At 43.7% G+C, this 27,422-nt stretch overlaps 1 protein-coding gene across 1 annotated transcript in view; it reads right to left on the bottom strand.

The window, feature by feature from the left end:
* IL17RE (interleukin 17 receptor E) overlaps positions 1-27,422 on the bottom strand; it is a 121,203-nt gene that overhangs the window by 68,174 nt on the left and 25,607 nt on the right. The window lies entirely within an intron of this gene.

Consider the following 27,422-nt stretch of genomic DNA (forward strand, 5'->3'; position numbering starts at 1 on the left):
AATAAAGTTATTACTATTTTTTTTTTTTATTGTTTGTTTGTCTTTTGGTTCCTATACCCCACAAAACAGCCCCTACCCCCCCCCCCCCTTTCCAAATGCAGTCCCTTACAAATAAGTGACCAAAATCTTTAAAGCAAAAATGACAAACCCTACAATACAATACAGATGAATACGCTTCACCAGTGATTTGCTTTCTTGCAAATCCAGACATTGTTAAATACTAAAAAAAAAAAAAAAAAAAAAAAAAAAACAGATGTGATGTGTGATACATTGTGCCGTGTGATGTGTGCCGTATGATGAGTGATATATTCTGGGCGTACCAAGAAAAAAATGATTGCTGCATGGAAGGTATAATTACGTCTTTTGGTTAATGGGTGAAATATCTTAATGCCGGGTTAATCTGGCTGGGTGACTCATTTTATTTATAGGAGATTACCTCTACATTGCGATGACAAGTCGCTGCATTAATAGATTTGGAAGATAAATGCTCAGTTTTTAGCTATTCATTCACCAAGAGTACAAAGGGTAACCTGTGCACAGTCTGTATTTCCAGAGATCTCATTACTGTAGTTTTGGTGATTTTATCATTATTTTGTCATTTAGGGGCTGGATCGCACAGAAACGCAGCACTCTGTGATTCCTGCACATTCCAGTGCAGTGCAATTTTGCAACCTGTTCATTTGAATGGGCTGAAATTGCACCAGAACATGGAGAAACGAGTGCATGCAATACTTTTCAAAATATTTTCGTCAATGAAATTAACACTAATAACTAGAGGTTGCACCGATACAGGTATTCTATCAGTGAGTACGAGTACCGATATTTTCGATCAAGTACTCGCTGATACTGAGTACCGATACTATCTGTAAATACAAAAGAATTGGCGCAAATCGCACTGCAAAGAATTGCATGCGATGTGAACAGGAATGTGGCCCGACTCCCCCACTTCTCCTGTGTGTGTGTACAGAAAATGATTAAACCGCCATCTAGTGGGCAGATGTTAGAGCTCACAGTACATATCTGGCCACATGCAAAATAATCTACATAGGTGTCCCGGTCCACCGATGATAACAAATCAGGGCTGCTGGAGGTGCTCACAGGGCTGGAGGACAGGTTCCGGTGTTCCGTGAAAAAACCATACCCTCGTCACTTCCGGTTCACCTACGGAGGGTATGGATTTCTCATGGTACTTACACTTGCCGCGGTTACAAAAAAACAGCTCCTCTGCAACATAAATCAGCTCCAATCCTTCCCCTCTCACTTCCCTGCTCTCGGCTAATAAATATAAAAGCGCATCACGGAGACGAGATCTCCGTCATATCGAATTCATACACCCGCCGCCGCTTTTATATTTACTAGACGACATCAGGGAGGTGACAGGGATAGCAGAGGAGATGATTGATGTTGCAGCCAAACTGTTTTTATGTACCCGCCGCAAGTATAAAATTATACACACTTCCGTAATAATTTCATACCCTCCGAGCATGCGCACTTCTAAACTTCACAGCTGTTCTATGCTGTTTTCGGGGCTCTGAGCAGGCGCACTGTTACGCTGCTCAGCTGTTTCGGACAGGAAGTGACGAGGGTATGGAAATCTAACGTTACACCGGCACACCGAGGGAATAGGGCGGAAGTGATGTCAGCTTGAGGGCGGACCGCCTCCACATCTCCTCCAGCCCTGTGAGCACCTCCAGCACCCCTGATTTGTTATCATCGGCGGACCGCGACACCTATGTCGATTATTTTGCATGTGGCCAGATATGTACTGTGAGTTCTAACTTTTTTTAAACTGCCCACTAGATGGCACTTTAATCCCTTTCTATACAAACACACACACAGGAGCGGTGGGGGAACTAGAGATTTCTTTTGCGGCTCTCATTGGGTAGGTGTGGCCGCTACCTCTGTTCTTTATAATGTCGGGTCGACCTATCATTATAGTGAATGGGGTCGGCGGCCGCACCCAACCAATGAGAGCCGCAGCAGGAACTACCTCTACAATTTGCACCAGTCCTAATTTTTGGTGTGAATGTAACACCAGATGAGAAAATTTAAAGAAGCAGGATGGAAATTTTTGTATACGTGCACGTGGTTTTCGTTTGGTGAAGTCCATTCATTCCAAAATTTAATTTTAAAAGCAAACAAAATCTTGAAGTACTTTTGAACAACATTAAAACATACTGAGACTTTCCTTATGAATTTTCTTAAGATTGTTCATTCAAATTCTACTAATGTATTTGCAGTGGCGACTGATGCTCCATGGGCCGGAGGGGGGGGGGCGGCAGACCGACCGCACCATACCACCCCCCCCGGACCACACCAGGCCGCACACCATACCCACCCCCCCAGGACCACAGGGGACAGGACACCGGACAGGACAGAAGATAGGACCTCCCCCCGGCTCACTCACCCTGCCTGGATATCTGCTCCGTTTGGCCAATCGGGAAATGGGTCTCAAGACCAGCTTCCTGATCGACCAAGAGGAGGATCCGTGTAACAATAGCAAATTTTCATTCGCTATTGTCACGCAACTTTTTTTTTTTTAGCCTATTAGAGCCTCTGGCTCCAATCACATTTGTAAAAAAAAAAAAAGTGCCATTGAAGTCCCGCATGTAGATTAGGGGGCCGGACGCATTGACAGGGGGGGGGGCGACGCCCCTGCTCCCCCAATGCACCAGCCGCCACTGTGTATTTGTTTTCTTTGAAAAATTACCATTTTGCCATATGAGTAAGAGTCAATCAGGAAGGTGAAATTAAGGTGGTTTGTAAGGGTGCAGTGGGCTATAAAAAGGTATCCAAGGGTTACAAAAGCGCTTTTCAGCTTTTTCTTTTGTCCAAAAATGACCCTCACTATCCTCAAAATTTTAATTATTTTTTTATTCTTTTTACTGAAAGAAAAAATACAAACAGTGAAAACAGTTGAAAAAAAAAAAAACATTTCAACAGTGCACAAATCTCCAAATACACAGAAAGGTAATAAGAATAGAAAGAACGCTAAATGAAATTAAATAAAATACACTAAGTCTCGGTTCACACTAGGTCGCTCCGACTTCAGGGGTGACCTGTGAAGTCGCGTGCACCGCGACTTCGGCGCGACTTGCACGGACTTCATATAATGAATGTCTATGCAAGTCGCTCCGAGGTCGCCCCGAAGTAGTACAGGACCCTTTTTCTAAGTCGGAGCGACTTGTGTCGCTCCTATTAGACCAGGCCCTGTAGCACTGCATGGACCGCGACGAATGGACACTAAACATGCACCGCCCCCCCCCCCCCCCCCACACACACACACACAAAAAAATAAATAACCTCCAAATAATGACAAAAAGGGTAGGATTTGTTTCATGCAAATTTTGGCAAAGCTGCTCAGTGAGCTAAATCAAGAGTTGACCTCAACAAATTTGGTAATTTTCCTAATTATTTATGAGACATAACTGGGACTGTTTGAACAATTAATCCCCCTAATCCTGACTTCGATATGTTCATTTTGGAGGTCAAAGAGAAAAAAAAAACCAGAACATTCCTTGCCAATACTTCCAACCCGGTTCAGGAAATATCATTACTACTGGCACAAAGTGGCACAACTGCATGTTTGTCTCGGCTGCCCAGCTAATTGGCAGGTTCTGTATGTGGAACCGGGACGAGAGCCCATATTTGTTTTGGAAGGTCTTTTCTCCGAGCCTCAATGTTTGTTAGCTTTTGCAAATGACGTAAAGCTGAGGTATAAAATAAATTTCTGTGTCAAAAGTTAAAAAGTTGGCATGGAACTGACTTCAGGTTGTTAGTTCAAGTTAATAATTGTCCTGTACAGTTAGAGGAATTTGAATTTTCTCAAATGTAATTTGAATTGTCACTCTATAGACAGATACTAAACCTTCAAGCTTTATAACTAAAGCCAGGCATTCCAAAATGACTACATTTAGCGTTGACTACCAGACAATATATTATTCTGCATATTCTAAGAGATTGTGATCACATTCCTGTTCTTTGAAAAATCAAACATTGGAGGCTATAATACCTGCAGATATTTTCTTATGAGCTGTGATCTGAGGAACCCCCAGCCACCAAAGACAGGCGTTTCCACTGAAGGGTACTGTAAATGTTAAAAATAATTTTGTTTGTTGACAACCTTCTGGTAACCTTTGGATAAAGGTAAAGCCCTTTCCCTGTTCCAGCCCCTGTACACAATGCCAGCTCCATAAAGACATGGTTTGATAAGTTTGCTGTGTAGGAACTCAAGTGACTTGCCCAAAGCCACTTGGGTTCTTTCAAACTCAACCCTACTGAACACCTCAACCCTACTGAACATCTCAACCCTACTGAACATCTCAACCCTACTGAGACACAACCTTACTAAATACCTCAACCTTACTGAACATCTCAACCTTACTGAACACCTCAGTCCTAATGAACATCTCAACCTTACTGAACACCTCAACCCTACTGAGACACAACCTTACTGAACACCTCAACCCGACTGAGACACAACCTTACTGAACATCTCAACCCGACTGAGACACAACCTTACTGAACACCTCAACCCTACTGAGACACAACCTTACTGAACACCTCAACCCTACTGAGACACAACCTTACTGAACACCTCAACCCGACTGAGACACAACCTTACTGAACACCTCAACCCTACTGAGACACAACCTTACTGAACACCTCAACCCGACTGAGACACAACCTTACTGAACATCTCAACCCGACTGAGACACAACCTTACTGAACACCTCAACCCGACTGAGACACAACCTTACTGAACACCTCAACCCTACTGAGACACAACCTTACTGAACACCTCAACCCGACTGAGACACAACCTTACTGAACATCTCAACCCGACTGAGACACAACCTTACTGAACACCTCAACCCGACTGAGACACAACCTTACTGAACACCTCAACCCGACTGAGACACAACCTTACTGAACACCTCAACCCGACTGAGACACAACCTTACTGAACACCTCAACCCGACTGAGACACAACCTTACTGAACATCTCAACCCGACTGAGACACAACCTTACTGAACACCTCAACCTTACTGAACACCTCAACCCTACTGAGACTCAACCTTACTGAACACCTCAGCCCTACTAAACACCTCAGCCCTACTAAACACCTCAGCCCTACTAAACACCTCAGCCCTACTAAACACCTCAACCCTACTAAACACCTCAACCCTACTAAACACCTCAACCCTACTAAACATCTCAACCCGACTGAGACACAACCTTACTAAATACCTCAATCCTACTGAACAGAACACCTCAACCTTACTGAACACCTTTAACCCTACTGAACACCTCAACCCTACTGAACACCTCAACCCTACCGAGACACAACCTTACTAAATACCTCAACCTTACTGAACATCTCAACCTTACTGAACACCTCAGTCCTAATGAACATCTCAACCCTACTGAACATCTCAACCCGACCGAGACACAACCTTACTAAATACCTGAACCTTACTGAACATCTCAACCCTACTGAGACTCAGCCTTACTGAACACCTCAGTCCTACTAAACACCTCAACCCTACTAAACACCTCAATCCTACTGAAAATCTCAACCCTACCGAGACACAACCTTACTAAATACCTCAACCTTACTGAACACCTCAGTCCTAATAAACATCTCAACCCTACTGAACATCTCAACCCGACTGAGACACAACCTTACTAAATACCTCAACCTTACTGAACACCTCAACCCTACTGAGACTCAGCCTTACTGAACACCTCGGTGCTACTAAACACCTCAATCCTACTGAACATCTCAACCCTACCGAGACACAACCTTACTAAATACCTCAACCTTACTGAACATCTCAACTTTACTGAACACCTCAGTCCTAATGAACATCTCAACCCTACTGAGACTCAACCTTACTGAACACCTCAGTCCTACTGAACACCTCAACCCTACTAAACACCTCAACCCTACTAAACACCTCAACCCTACTAAACACCTCAACCCTACTAAACACCTCAACCCTACTAAACACCTCAACCCTACTAAACACCTCAACCCTACTAAACACCTCAACCCTACTGAACACCTCAACCCTACTGAACACCTCAACCCTACTGAACACCTCAACCCTACTGAACACCTCAACCCTATTGAACATCTCAACCCTATTGAACATCTCAACCCTACTGAACATCTCAACCCTACTGAACACCTCAACCCTACTGAACACCTCAACCCTATTGAACATCTCAACCCTATTGAACATCTCAACCCTACTAAACATCTCAACCCTACTGAACATCTCAACCCTACTGAACACCTCAACCCTATTGAACATCTCAACCCTACTAAACATCTCAACCCTACTGAACATCTCAACCCTACTGAACACCTCAACCCTACTGAACACCTCAACCTTACTGAACACCTCAGTCCTACTAAACACCTCAACCCTACTAAACACCTCAACCCTACTGAACACCTCAACCCTACTGAACACCTCAATCCTACTGAACATCTCAACCCTACTAAACACCTCAACCCTACTGAGACACAACCTTACTAAATACCTCAATCCTACTGAAGACCTCAACCTTACTGAACACCTCAACCCATCCGAACATATCAACCCTACTGAACACCTGAAACTCATCCCTACTGAACCTCAACCCTAAAGAACACGTCAACGCTACTAAGACTCAACTCTACTAAGCCTCATCCCTGCTGAACACCCCAGCCCTACTGAATACCTCAACCCTACTAAATACCTCAACCCTACTGAGACTTAACCTTACTGAACACCCAAAACCTTATGAATGTCTCAACCCTACTGAACACTTGAACTCCACTGAACACTTCAAACCTACTGAAATGCATACCTTCTGAAGCTCAAGCTTACTGAATACCTCAACTTTACTGAGACTCAACCCTACTATATCCCTCAACCCAACTGAACCTCAACCCTATTGAGACTCAGTCCTACTAAACACCTCAACCCTACTGAACATTTCAACCCTACTAAGACTCAACCTCACTAAACACCTGGACCCCACTACTGAGACTCAATACTACTGAACCTCAACCTTACTGAATACTATTGGGATGAATTGGAACACTGATTGGGACTTAGGACTTCTCATCCATCACTCGTACTTGACCTCACAAATATTTTTTGGGCTGAATGGGCACAAATACCAGCAGACACCCTACAACCTTGTGCAAAGCTTCCCTCCCTAAGATAACAGGTGGCAGCTCCTTTTTATTGCAGATGGAATATTTTGGTTTCCTTGAGAAATACAAAGATGTGTACTTTTCCATGTTTGCTTTAGCAAAAAGGATGATGCAACAGTTAATAAAATTGCCTACATGGGAACTTAATTTAAGTATTGTATGGCAGGGAAAGTGATAACTCCAATACATTTCTCAGTTTATTTTGATATTGTTCTGAGGGGAAAAATACAGTCCAGCCAGGATTGAAGTGTTATCCAGCTCACCCTCATCAGTCAAATCCACCTAGATGGCAGTGCAAGGTCCATGTGTTCCAACACACATAACAATCAGCACATCGCTGTTCGACCATAGAACATAAAACTTTAAAACACAAATTAGATGTACTCTATACTGTGTATATTAGAGCTATAACAAATGTAATGCAAAAGTGGGCATAACTTTTTAATTAACTTAAATCGGTCATTCAAATTTCACATGTTAGTAGAATAACTTTTCCTCTATATCAGGAGTGTCAAACTAAATTTTATCACGGGCCGCATCAGCTTTATGGTTGCCCTCAAAGGACCGGTTGTATCTGTAGGATTAGATGTACAGAGCACCCCCCTCCCCCCCTTGCATCAAATGCCAAGAGCCCCTTCACCATCAGAAATCAAGAGTCCCTTACATTCCCCCCCCCCCCCTTAACTTCCTTTTACTGCTGCAGGGAAGAAACTGGGAAAGCTGGGAAGCAGCAGGGTCTGGAGGAGGACCAGAGGAGGGCTGCAGTCAGCTGCCAGAGTCTGCTAAATGCTGAGATCAGGGGAGCCGGTGACGAGCGTGTGGTGCAGCTGCACAGAGAGGCATAGGATCTGTAGGATGGGTTCTGTCCTCCTCTCTGCTGCCAACTGCAGAGGCAAGGTGGGGCAGAGAGGAGGGGGGGGGGGGTTGCTGCAGGAGAGGGGTACGAGGGCCACATGAAATGGCCTGGCCAGCTGGATTTGTCTCACAGGCTGTGTGTTTGACACATGTGCTCTATATTAACTTTTCTTCTTCTTTTTCATTGCAGTTAAAGCGGTTGTAAACCCTAGGAAAAAAAACAAAAAAAAAAAAAACCTGCAAGACAAAGGCATAATGGGCTAGTATGCATCGCATACTAGCCCATTATGTGTAACTTACCTTAGAACGAAGCCCCCACACGGACCCCCGGACATCGCTGCCAATATTCCCTCGCCATCTCTTCCGGGTTCGGCGGCTCCGGCGCGGTGATTGGCCGGAAGAGACTGCTCCGGCGCGATGATTGGCCGGAGCCGCGATGACGTCACTCCCGCGCATGCGCGCGGGAGTGATTTTCCGGCAAGCTCCCGGGAAAATTAATTGAAGGTCCCCCCGGACCTTCAGAGCGCATGCGTCGCTCGCGAGAGCGGCTGCATGCACTGTAAATATCTCCTAAACCATGGCGGTTTAGGAGATATTATTTGTACCTACAGGTAAGCCTCATTATAGGCTTACCTGTAGGTAAAAGTGTCAAAAAGCGGGATACTACCGCTTTAAAGAATGGATTTGATGCAGAAGCAATGTGCTGTCATTGAGTTCTTGACGAAGGAGCAGTGCAGGCTGTTTGACATCCACAGAAGGCTATTGTGTACAGAGAGATGACACCGATAACATGAGTCAACATGAGTCACCAATGACAAGACATTGTTCTTACTATAAAGAAGTTACTATACAGCGAGAAGTTACTATAGAGGAAGAGTTACTCTACCAAAATGTAAACTTTGCATCCTATGTAAGCTAATAAAAAAGTTGTGCCCACTTTTAAATTAACTTCGGTACATACACTATATATAGTCAAAAGTATTAGGACGCCTGCCTTTACAGGCACCTGAACTTTAATAGCATCCCAGTCTTAGTCTGTAGAGTTCAATATTGAGTTGTCCCACCCTTTGCAGCTATAACGGCTTCAACTCTTTTGGGAAGGTTGTCCTCAAGGTTTAGGAGGGTGTCTATGGGAATGTCGCGCAACTTTTAGGTCGCATAAGTGTGAAAGGGGCCTAACTCTACAAATAATTGCACCTCTACACACATAGAAATAGGCCCTGATTGTATTTTTTTTCTCCAAGCACTGTCAATACCTTAATTTGCCTTGGTATGAGCCTCTTGCAGCCAACTGCAAAAGCAAAGCTCAGACTGGGAGAAGGAGAAGCAGCACAAAAAGCAAATCCAGGGTGCTGCTATACAAGAAGCATGCTGATAGGAGGAGAGAGCAGATGAGCTCATCAGAGTGCTGCATCTTCTTTCATTGTCCAGTCACTGGGTGGGAATGTGGAGCAAACCTGTAAGTGTAAGTGAAACTGCAGCATATAATGATCAGACTGGGGATTTCTGTGCAGCAGGGCTGTGTAAATCCCAGGATTAGATGAATAGAACTACAAATCCTTTGAAAGGTAAAGCAGCTCTTATATTTGTATTGTAATTGTGCATTTATCTTTAAATGAGTCCAGTTTCATGACACCAGACAACCTAACATTTGCTAGTTCCTATGGGGACACACTCATTTATCTTCTATAAGGAAGGAAAATTTGACGTGCAACTCAAACCCAGATCCCAGACTATTTCCTTATTATTGAGACAGCTTTTCTCCCCATACCGTTGTATAACTTCAATTATCGCAGCAATAAATCAATCATCTGAAATCACTAAACATAATTATACACCCATCACACTCTGTTTATGAAATAAATATAGGTTGCCCAGATCTATTTCCCGGTACAAACTCCAGTCCAAAAATATTATTGTGTTTCAAATGGAACTGGGAAGGGTTAGCACCTCTGTCTGGTTTTTCTAACCATGTTACAAAGTTACATAGTTAGTCAGGTTGAAAAAAGATACAAGTCCATCTGGCTCAACCAATAAAAGAGAGAAAAAATGACAATCCTATACATGCATAGTTGATCCAGAGGAAGGAAAAAAACCCCAGCAAAGTACGATCCAATTTGCTCCAGCAGGTGAAAAAACTCCTTCCTGATCCTCCAAGAGGTAATCAGATATTCTCTGCAGGGCCGCTAAAAGGGGGGGGGGGCACCAGTCCTCCTGTAGAGGGCCCGGGCACACAGGGGACCCAACAGCACAGGGAATAGGTGCAGTCAGGCAGGGGGGCAAGTATAGAAGGAAGCCCTATGCGGCTCTCTGCAGCAGCTGAAAGCCAGTTTCTCCCCCCATCTATATAATCTAATTTTTTTGATTTTTTTATTTATTTATTTTTTTTTATTAAATGTAAAAAACAAATAAAAAGGGCTAATTCACACAGGTTCTCTCTTAGGTTTGTGTCTGCTAATAATGATTTTAGTGTATTTTTATTGAAAATATTGTCTTAAAATATTGGGGGGGCCCTGCCAGGTATGCTGTACAGAGCCCTGTGATTTTTAACAGCAGCCCTAATTCCCTGGATCAACTTTACCTAACCATGTGTTCCCCTTTAACCACTTAAAGCGGAGTTCCAGCCATTTACTCACCTGTCCAACGGTCCAGCGATGCGGCCGCCGGAAGCCTCGATCCTCTCCCTCGGTGCCGGCATCACTGCTGTGGGCACCCGGCTGTTACAGTTTGCGGCTTCACAGCCGGGTACCCACTGCGCATGCGCGAGTCGCGCTGCGCGCCGTGATTGGCCGGCAATCTTCTGGGACCTCTGACGTGTCCCAGAAGATTGCAGGGAGGGAGGGGGAGAGGAGAACTTCCGCTCAGGGCGCCGCGGCGCTCCGAGCGGAAGTGGGAGCGGGTACCTGTCAAAACTAGGTACCCGCTCCCCCCCCCAAAAAATGACATGCCAAATGTGGCATGTCGGGGGGTCAGGACTCCCTAAAGCGGAAGTTCCACTTTTGGGTGGAACTCCGCTTTAAGCCCCAGCCCTATTTCGGACACTTTTTGTTTAGAAGTTATAACCAGTATTTTTTCCTAGAAAACTACTTAGAACCCCCAAACATTAAATATATTTTTTTAGCAAAGACTCTGGAGAATAAAATTTCGGTCATTGCAAAATTTTTTGTCACGCGGTATTTGCGCAGCGGTCTTTAAAACGCCATTTTTTTGGGAAAAAATTAGAAAAATCACATTTCACTGCATTTAAAAAATACTAAACAGTAAAGTTAGCCCATTTTTTTTGTATATTGTGAAAGATGATGTCATGCCGAGTAAATAGATACCCAACATGTTATGGTTTAAAATTGCGCCCCCCCGTGGGATGGCGACAAACTACGGTCAATAGAGATCTCAATCTGCGACGCTTTAAATTTATTTAACGGTTACCAGTTTAGAGTTAGAGTGTAGCTCTTTTTTTTTAATTATTGCTCTCGCTCTGGCGATCGCGGCGATACCTCACATGTGTGGTTTGAACAGCGATTTCATTCGCGGCTCGACTTGCGTATACGTTTTTTTTTGTGCGCGAGCTAACGGTGACGGGGGCGGCTACATTTTTTTTTTTTTTCCTATTTATTTTTTCTTTTTTTTTAACTTTATTACAGGTTTTTTAAAAGAAAAAAAATCTGATCACTTTTATTGCTGTCACAAGCAATGTAAACATCCCTTGTGACACCAATATGTAGTGACAGGTACTCTTTATGGAGGGATCTAGGGTCTAAAAGACCCCTCCACTACACTTCCCTGTATGCAAAACGCCAAAAACGGCATTTTTGCATACAGCCGCTTTTCAAATCTGCCGCCTTTTGCAGCACAGTAACCCGGAAGTGACGTCATGGACGCCGCCTCCGGGTTACGTCATCGGAGACCCGATCAATGCCGTTTCCGGCATTCATCGGGACTCCATCTAGCCGGCGGACGTGCCGGCTGGGTGCTCGGGGCTCCCGCTGGGACGGGAGCCCCGAGCAAAGCCAAGGAAGGCGGCGGGAGAGGGGGGGGGACGTCCCCTCCCGCTCACCCGGGTAACGATCGAGCGGCTCCCAAGCCGCATCGGTCGTTACCGACGGAAAGCCGACCGTTGGCTTCAAACCACGGTACCGGGATGATGCCTCTAGCTAGAGGCATCATCCCGGTATAACCCCGCAAAGTCTGCCGACGTACGGGTACGTCAGTATGCGGTAAGTGGTTAAGGGACATCATCCCGCAATTTCTCTTAAGTCAAAAATATTTTTGCCTGGAAGGGTTCGATCTTCTAGCAATGTTTTATTGCTGTCTCTGCTTTCTTGTCGCTGACAACTGCTCCCCAGTTTTGTATGGGTGTCACAGTGACAGAAAGTAAGGGAAAATCTCCTCAATGTGGTCATGGACATGGGAACAAAAACACTGAGGGCCGGTTCACACTGGTGCGATGCCAGGCATCGCATGTGATTCGCACCGTATTGCTGTGCAGATCACATGCCATGTCTGTGCGATGCGAATTCAGCCATACAAACTGTTCTTATGTTCTTCCCGCAGCACAACCTCTGCGGGAACAACAGCTGCAGTATTGGAAATGTACTGACACAGTTGTACAGCCATTACAATAGGTCCTTGTCATAGTCGCTTAAATCCCTATGCTTGCACATTTTTTCTGCTTTCAACACTAGCAATCAAGCAAGATTTCTGGCTCCCAGCTGTCTTCTACACAGGTGACAAACTGATATTAGGAGCACTCTCTTACAGGGAGTGCTCTCAATCTCAGCTTGTTACTTTTATAAATGACACCTGTCCACAGAAGCAATCTATCAATCAATCAATCAGATTCCAATCTCTCCACCATGGCCAAGAATGTTAGGGACAAGATTGTAGACTTACACAAGGCTGGAATGGGCTACAAGACCATCGCCAAGCAGCTTAGTGAGAGGGTGACAACAGTTGGTGCGATTATTCGCAAATGGAAGAAACACAAAATAATGGTCAATCTCCCTCGGTCTGGGGCTCCATGCAAGATCTCCCCTCGTTTGAATGATCATGAGAACAGAGCCCAGTGCTACACGGGAAAATCTTGTCAATATTTTCAAGGCAGCTGGGACCATTGTCACCAAGAAATTAATTGGTAACACTCTATGCTGTGAAGGACTCAAATCCTGCAGCGCCTGCAAGGTCCCCCTGCCCAAGAAAGTACATGTACAGGCCCATCTGAAGGTTACTAAAGAACATCTGAATGATTCAAAGGAGAACTGGGTGAAAGTGTTGTGGTAAGATGAGATCAAAATCGAGCTCTTTGGCATCAACTCAACTCGCCGTGTTTGGAGGAGGAGGACCCCAAGAACACCATCTCCCCCTTAAACATGGAGGTGGGAGGTGGAAATATTATGCATTGGGGGTGTTTTTCTGCTAAGGGGACAGGACAACTTCATCGCATCTAAGGGATGATGGACGGGGCCATCTACCATCAAATCTTGGCTGAGAACCTCCTTCTCTTAGCCAGGGCATTGAAAATGGGTAGTGTATGGGTATTCCAGGATGATAATGACCCAAAACATACCGCCAAGGCAACAAAGAAGTGGTTTAAGAAGAAGCACATTAAGGCCCTGGAGTGGCCTAGCCAGTCACCAGACCTTAATCCCATAGAAAATATGTGGAGGGAGCTGAAGGTTCGAGTTAATAAACATCAGCCTGGAAACCCTAATGACGTGTAGAGGAGTGGGAAAGAAGATGAGATGAGATGTGTGCAAACCTGGTGGCCAATTACAAGAAACGTCTGACCTCTGTGATTGCCAACAAGAGTTTTACCACCAAGTGCCAAGTCATGTTCTGCAAAGGGGTCAAATACTTATTTTACTCATTAAAATGCAAATCAATTTACGTTTTTGAAATGCGCTTTTCTGGATATTTTTGTTATTCTGTCTCTCACTGTTCAAATAAACCGACCAATAAAATTATAGACTGATTATTTTCATTGGGATCAAATACTTTTTTCCCCTCGCTGTATATCCCGCCCACTTTCGGGTGCCATCAGAACAAGATAAGCAATGATATTCACTTCACCTATTAGTAGTCAGAATATTATGGCTGATCGGAGTTTGTAGTGGGGAGGGTTAGTTAGCTGTTTGCCCGGAGTTGACCCTTAGGATGATGTTCATACTAGATGTCATTAGCTACACCCTTGTCGGTGTGTATGGAATCTCCTTAGGGAAATCTGATGTTTGTAATATGGAAAACGGATGGGCGCACATTTCTGGGAAAAGTCTTTTGCATGTTCCTCCCACAGGGAAGAAGAAAGTAATTAAAGACATAACAAGCAGGTTCAAGCAGGTTAGGCCCAATCATTTAATTGCTGTAAATAGACTCTTGTGTAATACCAGGATTCCACCATATTTTATTGACATGTTGTACTCTAGATGATAATTAGGACTTTACCCGGCTGACTCCACCCAACCCTACCGCCAGTAACAGTCTCACTCATATGGTAGCTCCACATTCACAGCAGATTGCTCTCTGGACTATGATTGGTCAGATCGCTAGTAATCTGGGATAAGCGTCACCTCTGGCCCCTCCCCTCTTTCCTTCCAACATGACCATAAGAAGCTTCAGCAAATCAAATAGAACCTGCCCCATTTCCTGGCTGGAGGACATCCAGTATCATTTAGCCCCCCCCCCCCCCCCAGCTTGACTATTCCTGGCCCTTCCAATCATAGAGGCTCAGCATCACGTGAGCGCATTAAGGTGTTTCTAAACCCACAACAGTAAAATCAGTCTGTATATGCAGTAAAGCACGCTTGTTATACTCACCATGGAACCTAAGGCTCCATTCACATATAGGCGGGCAGAATTGCCGCGATTCTGACCACGATTCCAAACCATTGCAAGTCGCGGGACACCCGAGCGATTCCCGTAACTTGCAATAGCACCCCAAACGCGACGCGTCGTCCGACGAATCGTGGTAAAATTGCGCAAAAAGAATCGTGGGACACCTGACACCCAAAAGGAGTACAAGAACTTCTTTTGGGTGTCAGGCGTCCCGCAAATTTGTTTGCGCCATTGTTGCCCCACGAAGTACAAGAACTTCTTTTGGGTGTCAGGCATCCCGCGATTCTGTTTGCGTAATTTTACCGTGATTGTCGCCCGACAAAGTACAAGAACTTCTTTTGGGTGTCAGGCGTCCCGCGATTCTGTTTGTGCGATTTTACCGTGATTGTCGCCCGACAAAGTACAAGAACTTCTTTTGGGTGTCAGGCGTCCCGCAAATCTGTTTGCCTAATTTTACCGCGATTGTCGCCCGACAAAGTACAAGAACTTCTTTTAGGTGTCAGGCGTCCCGCGATTCTGTTTGTGCGATTTTACCGCGATTCGTCGGGCAACAATTGTGGCAAAATCGCGCCTGCGTTTGGGGTGCAAGTCACGGGAATCGCTCAGGCGTCCCGCGACTTGCAATGGTTCCGAAACTCCTATATGTGAATGGAGCCTTAGTGATTGGCCCTGTGCTGATCACATGCACTCTCACAAGAAAAAAAAAAACTCTCTAGCAATACACACCAAACTTAGCAGGAACACAGGATCTCCATCTTCCCCTCTGACAGACCATGGTTCTGCCTCTCTCACAAACGATCGCCGGGTGCCAGCGAACATAAGGTCAGCCAGACCCGCTGATTGGCTCCTGCTGTGTCCACTCACAGTGGGAGCAGGTCACTGGCGGCGCACGCGTGCCCCCAGACGTACAGGTACATCATTTCCCGCAGGAGGGCCGCCCTGCTGGAGTATATCTGTGTGGTCTAGAACTGGTTAATTATACAGATGATACAGAGTTTCTGGCTTCTTGTTGTTAGATGTCAGATAATGTCAGTGAATTATATAAATATTGATGATCTGATCACGACAATCTGCAATTTGCACATTCTACTTTGCTTAAACCGTAACTCCACTTTTGTTGAGAAAAAAACATTCCCCTCTGGGTGATCTCTGTACATTACAAGGATTTTAACCACTTAAGCCCCGGAAGATTTTACCCCCTTCCTGACCAGGGCCTATTTTGCGATTCGGCACTGCGTGACTTTAATGGACAATTGCGCGGTTGTGCGACGCTGTACCTAAACGAATTTGACGTCCTTTTTTTCCCACAAACAGAGCTTTCTTTTGGTGGTATTTGATCACCTGTGCGGTTTTATGATCATGCGCTATAAACAAAAAAAGAGCGTAAATTTTGCAAAAACAACAATATTTTTCACATTTTTTTATATGAAATTCCACAAAAAAAATGTAAAAATCAAAATTTTTTAACATTTTTGGCCAATTTGTTTTATGCTACATATGTTTGGTAAAAAAAAAAAATCGCAAAAAGCGTATTTTGATTGGTTTGCGCAAAAGTTATCGCGTTTACTAACAAAGGGAAAGTTTTTTGTCATTTTTGTTGTTTTTTTTTTAACGAGTAATGGCGGCAATCTGCAATTTTTTTTGCGGGACTGTGACATTGCGGCGGACAGATCGGACCCTTGACTTACATTTTTGACACTTTTAGGGTTACCAGTGACATTACTACAGTAATCAGTGCTATACATATGCACTGTTACTGTAAAATGACACTGGCAGTGAAGGGGTTAACTTTTTTTTTGAGAGGGAGGGGTTATGTGTGTCCCTAGGGGCGTGATTCTAACTGTGATTGGCTGTGGCTTGAGGTGTAGGAACAGTGATCAACGGTCCTACATAGTAGAACCGTATGATCACTATTCCTACACAGGGGAGAATGACAGGTGGCTTGTTTACATTAGCCGCCTGCCTTTCTCCCGCTCTAACGGACGATCGCGAGTGACCTGCGGACATCGGGTCTGCCGGTCACACGCACGGGGTGGTCCGTGACCGCGCGGGAGCGGGAGCGCACCTCCGGCGGCACGCGCTCGCTCCCTAGACCCTCACAGGCTAGCGACGTAGTACTACGTCGCTTTGCCTGTGAGGGGCTGACCGCCGCAGTAAATAGTCGCGCGGCGGTCGGAAAGCGGTTAACAAACTTTGTTGCAGATTCCTACCTTTTGTTATTCTGAAGAAATAATTGTTTGTTCCTTTGTGCTGAGTGGGTGTAATGGGTGTGGTTTCATAATTATCTATCAGCTGTGGCAGCTGCAGGGCTCTAATGAGGAAAGCTGCTGGGCCTGCATCCCTTAGGACGTGTTCCTATTGGGATTATCTCACCAAAAATTACATTTCTGTTGCAGGGGATGCCAGAAATCTGACTTGTATCTTAGGCAGACTTCTGGGAAAATTGGTGAGCCAATCACACAAGCAGGAAATGATGTTTCTGGGGTGTGGTCAGTATACATTCTGTGTACAGAACACCTCCAGGCGGCCATATTGAATTGCATTTTCAGAAAATTACAACAGCTGCAGATTGAAAAGGAAAGGTCATTTTTAATAACATTCAATTACAATATGATTTGTGTCTCAATTGTATACGCTATATTGTTTTTTCTTTATTTTCTATTTTTTTTCCCCCACAAAAGTGGAGTTACCCTTTAAATATTTGTATTTAGATCTGCGTCATCTGTTGAGAATTGTGCAATTCAGAAATCCATGCAATCATCATCAATATTACAGAATAAAAGGAGATGGAACAGTTACAATACAATTCAATACAGGAGGACTAGGAAGTCCTTGCTCACGAGAGCTTACAATCTAAAATGTATTAATCTAAAATAATTCCCTGCAGGTTGGACTCTTACATTTATTTACTACTTCAGCTCTGGAAGATTTTCCCCCCTTCATGACCAGGCCATTTTTTTTTAGCACTGTGCTACTTTAACTGCCAATCGCGAAGTCATGTTTTACACAAACAGAGCTTTCTTTTGGTGATGTTTGATCACCGCTGTTTTTTTATTTTTTGTGATATGAATGAAAAAGTACCTAAAATTTAGAAAAAAAAGAAAGAAAAAAAAAAAAAAAAAAAAATATATATATATATATATATATATATATATATATATATATATATATATATATATATATTTGTACAGTATATGTAATTTTACTGCTATAAACAATATTTTTCTGCTATAAAACATATCCAATTAAAAAAATTTTAAAAATCAAATTTCTTTATAGAATAAACGTATATTGATTGGTTTGCGTGAATGTTGTAGCGTCTACAAACTAAGGGATATATACTGGAATTTTTTTTTTCTTATACTACAGTACTACTGGCAGCAATCAGCGAATTATAATGGGACTGCAATAGTGCGGCGGATATCTGACACTAACTGACACTAGGTGGGGAATTGCCTAACTGACACTGACATCACCAGTGACACTAATACAGTGATCAGTGCTAATAATATACCCTGTCACTGTACTAATGACACTGGCTGGGAAGGGGTTAACATCTATGGCGATCAAGGGGTTAAATGTGTGCTGCTTTTTTTCAGGGATGAGAAACTGACAGATCGCTCCCTCTATACAGAGCTCTGTGTTGTTTACCTGCACAGAGCTCTGGGCTGTGATCGCACACAGCTGATGAGCAGATCCCGGCTGTGAGTCATTGGCCGGGATTTGCTGACAGGCACCCTCTGTACAATCCCAGCGGGAGCCGGGCAGGGGGTGCGAATGCGTGCGCCCTAAACCTGAAAATAGGCGGGAAACACACGGGTGCAACGTTTGCCTACAGCAGCCGTTTACCCGCAGTGCATTGCAGGAGGGCGGTTGCCAAGTGTTTAAAGCAGCAATAAACCCAAAAGCAAACATTTATTACATTGCAGCTTACCAATTCTTAGATGTGATGGCTGCGCTAGTTTTCTATTTAGGCTTTATTTCTTCTGTTTCCATCTGGTGATCCAGCTGGCAAGTCTTTTCCAGATGTACCAGTTTACAGGCATGGGACCATTTACCGCTGGTAGGGGTGCTTGCAATGGTCAGCTATGTAAAAACTTTATCCCAAAAAGAACAAAAACTGTTTGCTGTAACTTGTGATTATAAAGCATTAGCTGGAGTTTGAGTTCGATTTGTTAGTGTATTTAAATCTGCTAGTACATCTAACACTCCCCCCCCCCCCCAGACTGTCAATGCTGCTGTCTGCTGTGCCCCCTGTGCTCCTTAATCCAGAGGGGGGGTTCTAATTCAGGAGGTGTGTTACTGCCAGATCACCAGGTGAAAAAAGCCTAAAGAGATGAAAAGTAATGCAGCCCCCACATCTAATGACCGGTAAGCAGCATTATATGACACTTTTGGTTTTGGGTTAAATACCGCTGTAAGGAACAAATTCCTGATCGGTGAAGCGATTCGCTCATTGCTGAAAATAGACCTTTGAACCCCCTGATGTACACTGTGGAGGATTTCTAGGTAACAGACGCCGGTACCCGCACTCCTTCCTCTTCCCCCGATATCTGATCAGATTATTACCAGATGTACGCCTGAAATCTGGGGCACAAACTTTTCTCACCACAAACCTGCGACTCAGCCGTACAATTCTAAGAAGTGGCTGGGTGGATGTGCTGGGAACAGACAAAGCCTGACATCCTGCTAGAAGACAGATCTCAGCTTCACCCAGAACCTCAGGCCTCTTTCACAATTGTGCGACTTGTCCTGCGACTTGGGGCTTCAAAGTCCCATTACAAGTCTTACCCCATGATTTCCAATGAGTACCGTTCATATCTGGGCAACTTCAAGTCATAGCGACTTCAAAGAAGTCCCTGCACTACTTTGGTCTGACTTTGATGCGACTTGAGCTCCATAGACCTCCAGATTACACAGGCATTGCTTCAAGTCCAGTCAAAATCGAGGAAAAAATCACACGACTTTCAGGTCGCACAAGTGTGAAAGGGGCCTCAAAGCTGCCTGACCATCACTACATGGTCCAATCCCTTCTTTTCTTTATGTACAGTGCCTTGCGAAAGTATTCGGCCCCCTGGGTGGACACACAGAGCACTGAGCACACTAAGTTCCTAAGATCAAAACATAAATGGTTCTTCAAAGTTACAAGAATCCTGACTGCTTTTAAGAGCTCCACACCCATCTCTCCTGAGCTTGAACCTTGCAATACAAGTCAGAAATGGCAGTTCCCATATCTGCACCCGCATGTAGTATACAGTGCATTGCAAAAGTATTCGGCCCCCTTGAACTTTTCGACCTTTTGCCACATTTCAGGCTTCAAACATAAAGATAGAAAACTGTAATTTTTTGTGAAGAATCAACAACAAGTGGGACACAATCATGAAGTGGAATGAAATTTATTGGATATTTTAAACTTTTTTAACAAATAAAAAACTGAAAAATTGGGCGTGCAAAATTATTCAGCCCCTTTACTTTCAGTGCAGCAAACTCTCTCCAGAAGTTCAGTGAGGATCTCTGAATGATCCAATGTTGACCTAAATGACTAATGATGATAAATAGAATCCACCTGTGTGTAATCAAGTCTCCGTATAAATGCACCTGCACTGTGATAGTCTCAGAGGTCCGTTTAAAGCGCAGAGAGCATCATGAAGAACAAGGAACACACCAGGCAGGTCCGAGATACTGTTGTGGAGAAGTTTAAAGCCGGATTTGGATACAAAAAGATTTCCCAAGCTTTATACATCCCAAGGAGCACTGTGCAAGCGATAATATTGAAATGGAAGGAGTATCAGACCACTGCAAATCTACGAAGACCTGGCCGTCCCTCTAAACTTTCAGCTCACACAAGGAGAAGACTGATCAGAGATGCAGCCAAGAGGCCCATGATCACTCTGGATGAACTGCAGAGATCTACAGCTGAGGTGGGAGACTCTGTCCATAGGACAATCAGTCGTATACTGCACAAATCTGGCCTTTATGGAAGAGTGGCAAGAAGAAAGCCATTTCTTAAAGATATCCATAATAAATGTCATTTAAAGTTTGACACAAGCCACCTGGGAGACACCAAACATGTGGAAGAAGGTGCTCTGCTCAGATGAAACCAAAATCAAACTTTTTGGCAACAACGCAGAAAGTTATGTTTGGCGTAAAAGCAACTCAGCTCATCACCCTGAACACACCATCCCCACTGTCAAACATGGTGGTGGCAGCATCATGGTTTGGGCCTGCTTTTCTTCAGCAGGGACAGGGAAGATGGTTAAAATTGATGGGAAGATGGATGGAGCCAAATACAGGACCATTCTGGAAGAAAACCTGATGGAGTCTGCAAAAGACCTGAGACTGGGACGGAGATTTGTCTTCCAACAAGACAATGATCCAAGACATAAAGCAAAATCTACAATGGAATGGTTCACAAATAAACATATCCAGGTGTTAGAATGGCCAAGTCAAAGTCCAGACCTGAATCCAATCGAGAATCTGTGGAAAGAACTGAAAACTGCTGCTCTCCATCCAACCTCACTGAGCTCGAGCTGTTTTTTTGCAAGGAGGAATGGGCAAAATTTTCAGTCTCTCGATGTGCAAATCTGATAGAGACATACCCCAAGCGACTTACAGCTGTAATCGCAGCAAAAGGTGGCGCTACAAAGTATTAACTTAAGGGGGCTGAATAATTTTGCACGCCCAATTTTTCAGTTTTTTATTTGTTATTAAAGTTTGAAATATCCAATAAATTTCGTTCCACTTCATGATTGTGTCCCACTTGTTGTTGATTCTTCACAAAAAATTACAGTTTTATATCTTTAAGTTTGAAGCCTGAAATGTGGCCAAAGGTCACAAAGTTCAAGGGGGCTGAATACTTTTGCAAAGCACTGTATCCTTCACAGCGCTGCACTCCAGTTTAATGCCGGTCTTTAACTAGTTCCGGACCGGAAGGTTTTACCCCTTTAATGACCAGGCCATTTTTTGCAATTCGGCACTGTGTTACTTTAACGGAAAATTGCACGGTAGTGCGACGCTGTACCCAAATAAAATTGATATCCTTTTTTTCCCCACGAATAGAGCTTTCTTTTGATGGTATTTGATCACCTTTTCATTTTACGGGGTCACTTCACAGCCCTTCCACTATGATCCCTGGAAATGATGAGTAGCCCAAATTGCACGATATGACCTTAGGCTCGATTCACACCTCTGCATGTTGCTTTTGAGTCTTTCTGTAGTGATTTTTTCTGTGCTTTCCACGTATTTTACCGCAATTTGCATTTTGCGTTTTTTATGGTTTTTTTTTTTGTCGTTGGGCAGATTTAAAAACGCAAATTGCGGCAAAATCCAGGTAAAAACGCACTACATGGTTTTCTGAAGCTTCTCTATTGAAGTCTATTGAACCAAAAAGCCCAAAAAATACTGTTGTGCATCTAAAAAAGTCCCTAAACCCACATTTAAAATCGTGCATGTTCAGCTGAACTCGCACAATTTTAACCCAGCATTTCAGTCTGATTTCGGGGGGCGATTTAAGAGACATGTGTAGGGGTTCATGCACAGATGTCTATTGAAAATCTTCAGAAGTCGCCAAAAGTAGTGCAGGAACTATCTTTGGGAATCGGTTCGGCGCTGCAAAGTCGACGTTGCACTGATTCGGACGGTGCCATTGCGGGCAAAAGGCTCTTATTTGGCATGCGATTTGACATGAGGGCGGAGCCTGATGGGGATTCACAGACTCTAGTTCCCCATCATGTCCTCTCCCCTTGTGATTGACCGCAGACAGTAGGTGGATCCTTAGCCAATAGACAGCCTGCTATTGTCTATAGCAGGGGTCTCCAAACAGTTTACTGTCCTTCAGACTTTAGGGGGTCAAACTGTAGCTAGTGTAAGTAAAAAATTTCCTGATGTCAGTAGGAGAAATAGCCCCTCCCTATCATTGGTGTCAGTGGGGGGAACAGCCCCCCATCATTGGTGTCAGTGGGAGGAATGGCGCCCCATTATTGGTGTCAGTCAGGAGAATGGCACCCCATCATTGGTGTCAGTGGGAGGAAAAGTGCCCCGTCATTGGTGTCAGTGGGAGGAATAGTGCCCCATCTTTGGTGTCAGTGGGAGGAATGGCATCCAATCTTTGGTGTCAGTGGGAGGAATGGCATCCCATCTTTGGTGTCAGTGGGAGGAATGGCACCCAATCTTTGGTGTCAGTGGGAGGAATCGCGCCCCATCTTTGGAGTCAGTGGGAGGAATGGCACCCCATCTTTGGTGTCAGTGGGAGGAATGGCACCCCATCTTTGGTGTCAGTGGGAGGAATGGAGCCCCATCTTTGGTGTCAGTGGGAGGAATGACGCCCCATCATTGGTATCAGTGGGTGGAATGGAGCCCCGTCGTTGGTGTCAGTGGGAGGAATAGTGCCCCATCATTGGTATCAGTGGTGGGAATGGCACCCCATAGTTGGTGTCAGTGGGAGGAATAATGACCTATTGTTGATGTAAGTGGCAGAAATGATGCCCAACTATTGGTGTCAGTGGGGAGAATGGTGTTTTTATCAGAGGGAAGAATTGTTCCCTAAGGGCTGGATAAAGACAAGCAGAGGGCCACCTCAGACCCCTGGGCCACAGTTTGGAGATCCCCAGTCTATAAAATCCACCTACTGCCTGCTATTAATCACAAGGAGAAAGCTGACCTGATGGGGAAGGAACAAGTCCCTCAACTTCCTCATCAGGCTCCTCCCACTGTCAGCATCACTGGTTGTTAGTGAAGCAGACAGCATTCCTAACAACCAGTGACAGATGAGGAGGTGGTGGCTGCTCTTCCTTACAGCGTACAGAGACGGGCACATTTCCTGTCTCTGTACTCCAATTTAAAGTTAGTCCTAAATACCCCCAGTTTGCTTATCTACAAACTCAATGTAATTATTTTTTAATTTGCTGTTAAGAACTACCTGAAGCATGTCAGTAACCGAAGCGGGCAGCAGGGATTTCTGAATCTTATTAGGGTCATGGCGCCAGAAAAGGGTTGTCAGGGATTTAGGACATTCCCCCAATAGCCTTTTTGTTTATTTTTTGAATGTGGTGATTGTATGCAAATTGAAGAAGTCAATGAGAATAAATCTGACCACAGCAAAGAAAAAAACTGATTTCTAGCTTTGGGTTGCTGCTTTAAATAGAACCCCATCAGATAAAAAAAATAGCTGATAAAACCACAGGAAAGTATTTTGGTTCGCACTTCTGCAACTGCGATTTCATCTGATTTCCAATGCGATTATGTAGTGCAATGTCAGTATATGTCTTGGTGCATTTTTGACTCGATTTTTATACAACTGTCATTTCTGGAGGAGTAGGAGAATAGTTAACCCTTCCTCAAAGTTACAATGCAGTTGTGTTGCATTGATGTGAACAGGCATCATTGATAGCAATGTGATTTCTCTTGTCATATGATTCTGTGCGACCCAAGTTGCATCTGAAATCGCAACAGTGTGAACCAGACCCAAATGTTTACTTGCAGTGTTTTTTTTGTTTTTTCTGTTTTTTATTTATAGATTATTATTGTTTCACTTACAATGTTTCTTGCTTGATAATTTGACTACCCTAGTAAGAGTCAATTCCCTCAGTCCCCTCCCTACTTGCATGTCATAGCCTTTTCCACTTCTTGGAGCATCTAATCACTGTCTGCGTTGGCCCAGCTCCTCCCCCCTCCCCTTACCTCCCACATACCCTTTTATGTAGCCTCCAGGGGAGGAGTAAAGAGGAATACAATACAGTGACAGCTCTGAGTCTGCTGGGGCTGCCGCTGCTGGGATCACATCCTAGATGGCGGCACCCAGCAGGAGTCTGAGGTCTTTTGAATATCTATATAAGAGGACTTGTACAGGTAAATAATATGACTAATATAGTTTACACACACATATAATCTTATAGGAAGATTGTTGTTGGAATGAATGGTCTGGGATAGGGTCTCTTTAACCACCTACCGCCTGGCCTCTTGTAATATTATGGACAGGCGGCGGCTCCGTTATCTCGGGTAGATGTCATATGATGTCCTCCCGCTCATGCCCACCCTATTGTGATTTATGTGATTGGTCACAGTGATCACATGGTACAGGGCCCATCAAATGGGACCTGTACCATGTGATAGCTGTGGCCAATCACAACTATCACAATATTACATAATGGCACAAGAACAGAAGCAATTAAAAGTATTGCTTAAACAGTGATCATCACTTTAATAAGCAATCATAGTGCAAAAAAAGAGCAGTACAGTGTCACTACGATAAATAAAATAAAATAAAAATTTTGGGGGGAAAAAATTGTTTAATTTTTACATACTATTACCAGTCAGTGTCCCTGATCTCTGCCACAATCATCTTATGGCGATGCTGTACTGCTCTGGTGACAATATTTAAAAAAAAAAAAAAAAAAAAAGTTTTATTAATTTTCTTTATTTTCCAAAAAACTGTGACAAAAAAAATGACAACTTCAAAAAAACTCGCCATGCCTCTTTACTAAATACTAGACATGTGCGTGATGAAAAAATTGTTTAGTTCCATTTAGATTTGTTAATTCAGTTTTTTAGTTTTGTTAAGCGACGACTTGACCGGGGGTCTCAATAGAGACTCAGTTGGCAATAAAGACCTGGCAGATGTTCTTACCCAACCCAATGCTGAAAAATAAAATCAAAAACATTTTGGCTGGAGTTATGCTTTAACTCTGCACAATAAATGTCAACCTTTGTAAATGAATGTGAAATGTGACATAAAGAAGCAATTATGGACTGCGTTCTTCTATGCAAGGATTTATAAAGATCAAACCACGAGGGTTGTCCTTGTCCAGCGCTGCGACATCATCATCGCTCCACTGGGACGGCTGCCAAATAGATTATGCATAGCAAAACAAACAGGAGCTCAAAAAGATAATAATGGAATGTCATTAACACAGGCTGCTATCTGGCTGTAAATGTGACCATGTGGTGCAGTGTCAGGATAAGGTCTGCTGGCACCTTAGACAAGAGGTCCAAAAAAAAAAAAAAAAATGTAAAAGATGGAATGTAATGAATAGAATGTATATGTAACTGAACTTAAATAAATAAAGATAAAATTTGAAACAAAAAAAAAAAAATGTAATTTAACAATTGTATCTAAAACCTTAACAAAAAAGTTTTGGCTTTAAATATAATAAATATATATCTTTTTTTTAATAGTATGATTAAAGTGATACTAAACACACACTGTTTAATTTACATTATCCTTTCTATTTCTGTACAGTATATGGATGATGACACCGTAATTATTTTAATTTAAAAAAAAAAAAAACATACAAGTACCTTTTTCCTTATCGATTAACAGTTGTCCCATGACCTAGCTCTCTCCCAGCCCGTCTGCAGGGAAACATAAGCAGGAGGAGCTTCTAGTCCTCTGCTGCTGGTCACATGTTAAAAAAAAAATACATATAAAAAAAAAACAGTCTTTGGGACACTGAGTAAAAATAAATCATTAATATTAGATTGTAAGCTCTAACGAGCAGGGCCCTCTGATTCCTACTGTATTAAAGTGTATTGTATTTGTACTGTCTACCCTCAAGTTGTAAAGCACTGCGTAAACTGTCGTTGTTATATAAATCCTATATAATAAGAAGAAGAAGAAGAATAATATCAAAAAACTGTTTTAAATTGTCACACAAATTTATATTTGAGATAAAATGTTTATTTTTGGCAATACCATGGTGCGGGCGGATTTCTGCCAGTCTAAAGCTGCGTCATGCCCCTCCAGCCTGTGTTTTAGAATAAGAGGGAGGTGAAGCCTCCATTAATCTACATGTAATATCCTGCCCCCATTGTGTTTAGCTGGTTAGTGGGCATGGAGGAGGAGAAAGGGAGTGGGCTGTCATTTACCATTGTGTATACGCCCACATGTGTCACATGGGCTGCTCAGATGTGAAAGGGAGGAAATGCTTAGCATAGAAACTCACTAAAAACTGAGCATGTGCAGAGCTGCCAACAGTGCTCTGCAAAATCCCTAACTGCATTAGGGACATGAACAGCAGGGGGAGAAAGAGAGCAGAAAGATCAACCAGTTTTTATATAGAATACGGAAAAGGAATCTCATAGTGACTGAGTAATATGAACAGCATGTAATAATAGTTTTTTTTATGATGTGGGTTTAGTGACACTTTTACTGTCCATTCACACTACTGCGACTTGTCAGGCGACTTGACAGCCTGACAAGCCGCGGTCCGTCGCGGTCCATGCAGTGCTACAGGACCCGTTCTAATAGGAGCGACACAAGTCGCTCCGACTTAGAAAAAGGTTCCTGTACTACTTCGGGGCGACCTCGGAGCGACTTGCATAGACATTCATTATATGAAGTCCGTGCAAGTCGCGCCAAAGTCGCGGTGCACGCGACTTCACAGGTCGCCCCCGAAGGCACTAAGGATTAGAATCTCTAGCAGATTGCTCCTGCTCCTTGCACCCCTGTCACTGTGACAGTTTACAGTATCTTGCTTTACATATACCAGACTGGAAACACCCCAGGTCACATTTATATTTTAAATATTT

Source organism: Pelophylax lessonae (genome assembly GCF_965119305.1).
Source record: "Pelophylax lessonae genome assembly, chromosome: 8".
Lineage (NCBI taxonomy): Eukaryota > Metazoa > Chordata > Amphibia > Anura > Ranidae > Pelophylax > Pelophylax lessonae.